Source organism: Arachis ipaensis, chromosome B9 (genome assembly GCF_059453495.1).
Source record: "Arachis ipaensis isolate K30076 ecotype BB chromosome B9, ASM5945349v1, whole genome shotgun sequence".
In the NCBI taxonomy this organism is placed as follows: domain Eukaryota; kingdom Viridiplantae; phylum Streptophyta; class Magnoliopsida; order Fabales; family Fabaceae; genus Arachis; species Arachis ipaensis.
This window is the reverse complement of record NC_142444.1, coordinates 105407688-105416249: the sequence shown is the minus strand read 5'-3', so window position 1 is coordinate 105416249 and position 8562 is coordinate 105407688. Positions and strand designations below refer to the sequence as shown.

The following is an 8562-nucleotide window of genomic DNA, read 5'->3' as shown; positions in this document are numbered from 1 at the left end:
ATAAAATTCGAAAATTTGAGTTGACTTTTTCAAAAATTTTTAAAATCTAGTTGTTTTCTATGAGTCAAATCAAATTTTCAAATTTTATCTTTTTCAAAAATCAAATCTTTTTCATTTTTCTTAGTTATTTTCGAAAATTTTAAAAATATTTTTCAAAAATCTTTTTCTTATTTTTACCACATAATTTTCGAAAATAACATCATCAATTAATGTTTTGATTCAAAAATTTCAAGCTTGTTACTTGCTTGTTAAGAAAGATTCAAACTTTAAGTTCTAGAATCATATCTTGTGATTTCTTGTGAATCAAGTCATTAATTGTGATTTTAAAAATCAAATCTTTTTCAAAACTAATTTCAATCATATCTTTTCAAAAATATCTTTTTATCTTATCTTTTTCAAAATCATATCTTTTTCAAAAATTTGATTTTAAAATCTTTTCTAACTTCTTATCTTCTTATCTTTTCAAAATTGATTTTCAAATTTGTTTCAACTAACTAACTAACTTTTTGTTTGTTTCTTATCTTTTTCAAAACTACCTAACTAACCCTCTCTCTCTCTAATTTTCGAAAATATCTCCCTCTTTTTCAAAAATTCTTTTTAATTAACTCATTGTTTCAAAATTCAATTTTAATTTATTTCTTCTTTTAATTTTCGAACATCACTAACCATTTTTCAAAAATAATTTTCGAAAATTCTCTCTCTCTCTCATCTCCTTCTATTTATTTATTCATCTATTAATGCTTCTCTTCATCTCACATCTCTGCTCTCCTCACCCTTGTGTTTCTTTCCTTACATTACATTCTTTTCTTCTTCTTTTCTTCTACTCACACAGGGACCTCTATACTGTGGTAAAAAGGATCCCTATTATTATTTTTCTGTTCCCTCTTTTTCATATGAGCAGGAGCAAGGACAAGAATATTCTTGTTGAAGCAGATCCAAAACCTGAAAGGACTCTGAAGAGGAAACTAAGAGAAGCTAAATTACAACAATCCAGCAAGCACCTTTCAGAAATTTTCGAACAAGAAGAGGAGATGGCAGCCGAAAATAATAATAATGCAAGGAGGATGCTTGGTGACTTTACTGCACCTAATTCCAATTTACATGGAAGAAGCATCTCCATCCCTACCATTGGAGCAAACAACTTTGAGCTGAAACCTCAATTAGTTTCTCTGATGCAGCAGAACTGCAAGTTTCATGGACTTCCATCTGAATATCCTTTTCAGTTCTTAACTGAATTTTTGTAGATCTATGATACTGTTAAGACTAATGGAGTAGATCCTGAAGTCTACAGGCTCATGCTTTTCCCTTTTGCTGTAAGAGACAGAGCTAGAGTATGGTTGGACTCTCAACCCAAAGATAGCCTGAACTCTTGGGATAAGCTGGTCACGGCTTTCTTAGCCAAGTTCTTTCCTCCTCAAAAGCTGAGCAAGCTTAGAGTGGATGTTCAAACCTTCAGACAGAAAGAAGGTGAATCCCTCTATGAAGCTTGGGAGAGATACAAGCAACTGACCAAAAAGTGTCCTTCTGACATGCTTTCAGAATGGACCATCCTGGATATATTCTATGATGGTCTGTCTGAATTAGCTAAGATGTCATTGGATACTTCTGCAGGTGGATCCATTCACCTAAAGAAAATGCCTGTAGAAGCTCAAAAACTTATTGACATGGTTGCTAATAACCAGTTCATGTACACTTCTGAGAGGAATCCTGTGAGTAATGGGACGCCTCAGAAGAAGGGAGTTCTTGAAATTGATACTCTGAATGCCATATTAGCTCAGAATAAAATATTGACTCAGCAAGTCAATATTATTTCTCAGAGTCTGAATGGAATGCAAGCTGCATCCAACAGTACTCAAGAGGCGCCTTCTGAAGAAGAGGCCTATGATCCTAAGAACCCTGCAATAGCAGAGGTAAATTACTTAGGTGAACCTTATGGAAACACCTATAACTCATCATGGAGAAATCATCCAAATTTCTCATGGAAGGATCAACAAAAGCCTCAACAAGGCTTTAATAATGGTGGAAGAAACAGGTTTAACAATAGTAAACCTTTTCCATCCTCTACTCAGCAACAAATAGAGAATTCTGAACAAAATACTTCTAATTTAGCAAACTTAGTCTCTGATTTGTCCAAGGCCACTTTAAGTTTCATGAATGAAACAAGGTCATCCATTAGAAATTTGGAGGCACAAGTGGGCCAGCTGAGTAAGAAGATCACTGAAACCCCTCCTAGTACTCTCCCAAGCAATACAGAAGAGAATCCAAAGAGAGAATGCAAGGCCATTGATATAACCATCATTGCCGAATGCAAGGAGGAAGGGAAGGACGTGAATCCCAAGGAGGAAGACCTCCTGGGACGTCCAGTGATCAACAAGGAGTTTTCCTTTGAGGAACCAAAGGACTCTAAGGCTCATCTAGAGCCCATAGAGATTCCATTGAACCTCCTTATGCCCTTCATGAGCTCTGATGAGTATTCTTCTTCTGAAGAGAATGAGGATGTTACTGAAGAGCAAGTTGCCAAGTTCCTTGGTGCAATCATGAAGCTGAATGCCAATTTATTTGGTAATGAGACTTGGGAAGATGAACCTCCCCTGTTTACCAATGAATTAAATGCATTAGATCAATTGAGACTGCCTCAAAAGAAACAGGATCCTGGAAAGTTACTGATACCTTGTACCATAGGCACCATGACCTTTGAGAAGGCTCTATGTGACCTGGGGTCAGGAATAAACCTCATGCCACTCTCTGTAATGGAGAAACTGGGAATCTTTGAGGTACAAGCTGCTAAAATCTCATTAGAGATGGCAGACAATTCTAGAAAACAGGCTTATGAACAAGTAGAGGACATATTAGTAAAGGTTGAAGGCCTTAACATCCCTGCTGATTTCATAATTCTAGATACTGGGAAGGATGAAGATGAATCCATCATCCTTGGAAGACCCTTCCTAGCCACAGCAAGAGCTGTGATTGATGTTGACAGAGGTGAACTAGTCCTTCAATGGAATGAGGACTCCCTTGTGTTTAAAACTCAAGGATCTCCCTCTGCAACCATGGAGAAAAAGCATGAAAAGCTTCTCTCAAAACAGAGTCAACCAGAGCCCCCACAGTCAAACTCTAAGTTAGGTGTTGGGAGGCCACAACCAAACTCTAAGTTTGGTGTTGGGAAGTCTCAACAATGCTCTGAACATCTGTGAGGCTCGATGAGAGCCCACTGTCAAGCTATTGACATTAAAGAAGCGCTTGTTGGGAAGCAACCCAATTTTTATTTAATTATATTTTTTATTAGTTATATGTCTTCATAGGTTTATGATCATGTGGAGTCACAAAAATAACTAAAAAAATTGAAGAAAAATTAAAAACAGCAGAAGAAAAATCACACCCTGGAGGAGGATCTTACTGGCGTTTAAATGCCAGTAAGGAGCATCTGTCTGGCATTCAACGCCAGAACAGAGCATGTTTCTGGCGTTGAACGCCAAAAACAAGCAGCATCCTGGCGTTCAGACGCCAGAAATGCACAGAGCATGGATCTGGCGCTGAACGCCAGAAACAAGCATGAAGCTGGCGTTCAACGCCAGAAATATGCTGCATCTGGGTGTTGAACGCCCAGAACACGCATCAGTTCGGCGTTTAAATTCCAGAATTGCATGCAAAGGCATTTTACATGCCTAATTGGTGCAGGGATGTAAATCCTTGACACCTCAAGATCTGTGAACCTCACAAGATCATCTCAGGATCTGTGGATCCCACAGGGTCCCCACCTTCCCTCCTCATAATCCTAGTTTCTTCCACATCTTCTTCTTCATCTATTCTTTCTTCTCCTGCTCGAGGGCGAGCAACATTCTAAGTTTAGTGTGGTAAAAGCATTGCTTATTTTGCTTTTCCATAACCATTGATGGCACCTAAGGCCAGAGAAACCTCAAAAAAAAAAAAGAGAAGAGAAAAGGGAAGACAAAAGCTTCCACCTCCAAGTCATGGGAGATGGAAAGATTCATCTCAAGGGTCTATACCTCAGGGGATGCACTTCCCTCCACATAATTATTGGAAGCAACTGAGGATAGGAATACCAAAAATCACTAGGAATCAAGCCACAAAGGCAAGGAAGAGACATAGAAGAGCTCAAGGCCATCATTGGTTCCTCAAGAAGGAAATGCCACCATCACTAAGGTGGACTCACTCCTTGTTCTTACTTTCTCTGTTTTTCGTTTTCTTTATGTTAAGTGCTTACCTATGTTTGTGTCTTATTACATGATCATTAGTATTTAGTAACTTTGTCTTAAAGTTATGAATGTCCTATGAATCCATCACCTCTCTTAAATGAAAAATGTTTTAATTCAAAAGAACAAGAAGTACATGAGTTTCGAATTTATCATTGAACTTAGTTTAATTATATTGATGTGGTGACAATGCTTCTTTGTTTTCTAAATGAATGCTTGAACAGTGCATATGTCTTTTGAAGTTGCTGTTTAAGAATGTTAAATATGTTGGCTCTTGAAAGAATGATGACAAGGAGACATGTTATTTGATAATCTGAAAAATCATAAACTTGATTCTTGAAGCAAAAAAAAGCAGTGAATACAGGAAGCTTGCGAAAAAAAATAGCGAAAAAAATAGAAAGAAAAAGAAAAAGCAAGCAGAAAAAGCCAAAAGCTCTTAAAACCAAGAGGCAAGAGCAAAAAGCCAATAGCCCTTAAAACCAAAAGGCAAGGGTAATAAAAAGGATCCCAAGGCTTTGAGCATCAGTGGATAGGAGGGCCTAAAGGAATAAAATCCTGGCCTAAGCAGCTAAACCAAGCTGTCCCTAACCATGTGCTTGTGGCGTGAAGGTGTCAAGCGAAAACTTGAGACTGAGTGGTTAAAGTCAAGGTCCAAAGAAAAAGAAGAGTGTGCTTAAGAACCCTGGACACCTCTAATTGGGGACTTTAGCAAAGCTGAGTCACAATCTGAAAAGGTTCACCCAATTATGTGTCTGTGGCATTTATGTATCCGGTGGTAATACTGGAAAACAAAGTGCTTAGGGCCACGGCCAAGACTCATAAAGTAGCTGTGTTCAAGAATCAACATACTGAACTAGGAGAATCAATAACACTATCTGAACTCTGAGTTCCTATAGATGCCAATCATTCTGAACCTCAATGGATAAAGTGAGATGCCAAAACTATTCAAGAGGCAAAAAACTACAAGTCCCGCTCATCTGATTGGAGCTATGTTTCATTGATAGTTTGGAATTTATAGTATATTCTCTTCTTTTTATCCTATTTGATTTTCAGTTGCTTGGGGACAAGCAACAACTTAAGTTTGGTGTTGTGATGAGCGGATAATTTATACCCTTTTTGGCATTGTTTTTAGTATGTTTTTAGTAGGATCTAGTTACTTTTAGGGATGTTTTCATTAGTTTTTATGTTAAATTCACATTTCTGGACTTTACTATGAGTTTGTGTATTTTTCTGTGATTTCAGGTAATTTCTGGCTGAAATTGAGGGACTTGAGCAAAAATCAGATTCAGAGATTGAAGAAGGACTGCTGATGCTGTTGGATTCTGACCTCCCTACACTCAAAGTGGATTTTCTGGAGCTACAGATATCGAAATGGCACGCCTCCAATTGCGTTGGAAAGTAGACATTCAGGGCTTTCCAGCAATATATAATAGTCCATACTTTGGCCTATTTTAGATGATGCAAAAGGGCGTTGAACGCCAGTTCTACGCTACTGTCTGGAGTTAAACGCCAGAAACACATCACGAACCAGAGTTGAACGCCAAAAACACGTTACAACTTGGCGTTCAACTCCAAAAGAAGCCTCTGCACGTGGAAAGCTAAAGCTCAGCCCAAGCACACACCAAGTGGGGCCCGGAAGTGGATTTATGCATCAATTACTTACTTCTGTAAACCCTAGTAGCTAGTTTAGTATAAATAGGACTTTTTACTATTGTATTTGACATCTTGGGAGGTTTAGTTCTTAGATCATGGGGGCTGGCCATTCGGCCATGCCTGAACCTTTCATTTATGTATTTTTCAACGGTAGAGTTTCTGCACTCCATAGATTAAGGTGTGGAGCTCTGCTGTTCCTCATGAATTAATGCAAAGTACTACTGTTTCTCTATTCAATTCAACTTATTCCGCTTCTAAGACATCCATTCGCACTTCAATATGAATGTGATGAACGTGACAATCATCATCATTCCCCCATGAATGCGTGCCTGACAACCACTTCTGTTCCACCTTAGATTGAATGAGTATCTCTTGGATCTCTTAATCAGGATCTTCGTGGTATAAGCTAGATTGATGGCGGCATTCATGAGAGTCCGGAAAGTCTAAACCTTGTATGTGGTATTCCGAGTAGGACTCTGGGATTGAATGACTGTGATGAACTTCAAACTCACGAGTGCTGGGCGTAGTGACAGACGCAAAAGGAGGGTGAATCCTATTCCAGTATGATCGAGAACCTCAGATAATTAGCCGTGCTGTGACAGAGCATTTGGACCATTTTCACAAGAGGATGGGATGCAGCCATTGACAACAGTGATGCCTCCAGATGATTAACCATGCAGTGATAGCGCATCGGACCATTTCCACAGAGAGGATGAAAAGTAGCCATTGACAACGGTGATGTCCTTACATAAAGCCAGCCATGGAATGGAGTAAGACTGATTGGATGAAGACAGTAGGAAAGCAGAGGTTCAGAGGAACGAACGCATCTCCATACACTTATCTGAAATTCTCACCAATGATATACATAAGTATTTCTATCTTTATTTTCTGTCTATTTATTATTTATTTTCGAAAACTCCATAATTAATTATTATCCGGCTGACTGAGATTTACAAGATGACCATAACTTGCTTCATACCAAAAATCTCCATGGGATCGACCCTTACTCACGTAAGGTTTATTACTTGGATGACCCAGTGCACTTGCTGGTTAGTTGTATCGAAGTTGTGAATGAAAAACGATTTATTAAGACGTGCGTACAGAGTTTTTGGTGCCATTGCCTGAGATCACAATTTCGTGCACCAATCCTTCCATGAAAGGTTAGGATGATTCCTCCATGAGGGATTCTAGGTGTTTCCATAGGGTTCTCCCATGTAATTCACCTCTTCCATGGTGGGTTGGTCAGGATCATAAGCTTCTACTTCAGAAGAAGCTGTTTGGGTGCTGTCAGCTGCAGCTTGCATTCCAGTCAAATACTGAGAGATCATGTTGACCTTGTTTTGAGCTAATATGGCTTTCAAAGTGTCTACTTCAAGAACCCTTTTCTTTTGAGCGGCCCCATTGTTCATAGGGTTTCTCTCAAAAGAGTACATGAATTGGTTGTTTGCAACCATCTCAATGAGTTCTCTTGCTTCTGCAGGCGTTTTCTTCAAGTGGAGTGATCCACCTGCAGAGCTGTCCAATGATATTTTAGACATCTCAGACAGACCATCAAAGAATATACCTAGAATAGACCATTCTGAGAGCATGTCAAGAGGACACCTCCTGATCAGTTGCTTGTATCTTTCCCAAGCTTTATAGAGGGATTCACCTTCTTTTTATCTGAAGGTTTGAACTTCCACTCTGATTTTGCTCATCCTTTGAGGAGGGAAGAATTTGGCCAAGAAAGTATTGACCAGCTTCTCCCAAGATTCTAGGCTTTCTTTAGGTTGAGAATCCAACCATATCCTAGCTCTATCTCTAACAGCAAAGGGAAAGAGCACAAGTCTGTAGACCTCAGGATCCACTCCATTGGTCTTAATAGTGTCACAGATTTGCAAGAATTCAGATAAAAACTGGTGTGGATCTTCCAGTAGAAGTCCATGGAACTTGCAATTCTATTGCATAAGAGAGACTAACTGAGGCTTAAGCTCAAAGTTATTTGCTCCAATGGTAGGTATAGAGATACTTCTGCCATAGAAGTCAGAGGTAGGCATGGTGTAGTCACTAAGAACCTTTCTTGCCCCTCCTTCATGATTAGGCTCGGCTGCCATGCCTTCAGCTTCTTGTTCAAAATTTTCTAAGAGGTTTCTTCCAGAGTGTTGTACTTTAGCTTGTTGTAAATGCCTCCTTAGATTTTTCTCAGGTTCAGGATCATGTTTAAAGAGAGGCTCTTTATCTCTGTTCCTGGTCATAAACAAGAAAAAGAAAACAAGAAAGAAGAAGAATAGGAGCTCTATGTTCAAGAACAGAGGGCTCCTTGTGAGATGTGAAGAAGAGAAGAAAAGAAGAATGAGGATAGAGAAGAGATAAGAAGAATTCGAATAAAAGGTAAGAAGCACTACAAAAAAACTTGTTAAAATGACATTTATATTACGGCACCTTTGAAGAAACGCCATTATGTTTGGATATTCTGGCGTTTTCTACTGCTGCCGTAATTGATTTTTGGATTTGTGGCATTTTTTGTAATTATGGAGGTTTCGAACCGTAGTTATCACATGATATAAAAGCTGAATTAGTAATCCCTACATTTCAGAAACCCTTAGTTGAAAGTCGAAACACCACGCGCGTGGCGCTGTTGCTCCTGGCCTGTGCAACGACCTCCGATCTTCTTGCATTTTCCGACGATCTTCTCCGGTGACATCTCATCCGGCAT

General features: G+C 38.9%; 1 non-coding gene across 1 annotated transcript; it reads right to left on the bottom strand.

Annotated features, from left to right (window-relative positions):
• Nucleotides 1–1427: 1427 nt before the first annotated feature.
• LOC148545771 (small nucleolar RNA R71) lies at nt 1428–1535 on the bottom strand. Its single transcript, XR_015900646.1, has one exon. It is a non-coding gene; the product is annotated as a small nucleolar RNA R71 (small nucleolar RNA).
• Nucleotides 1536–8562: the final 7027 nt, after the last annotated feature.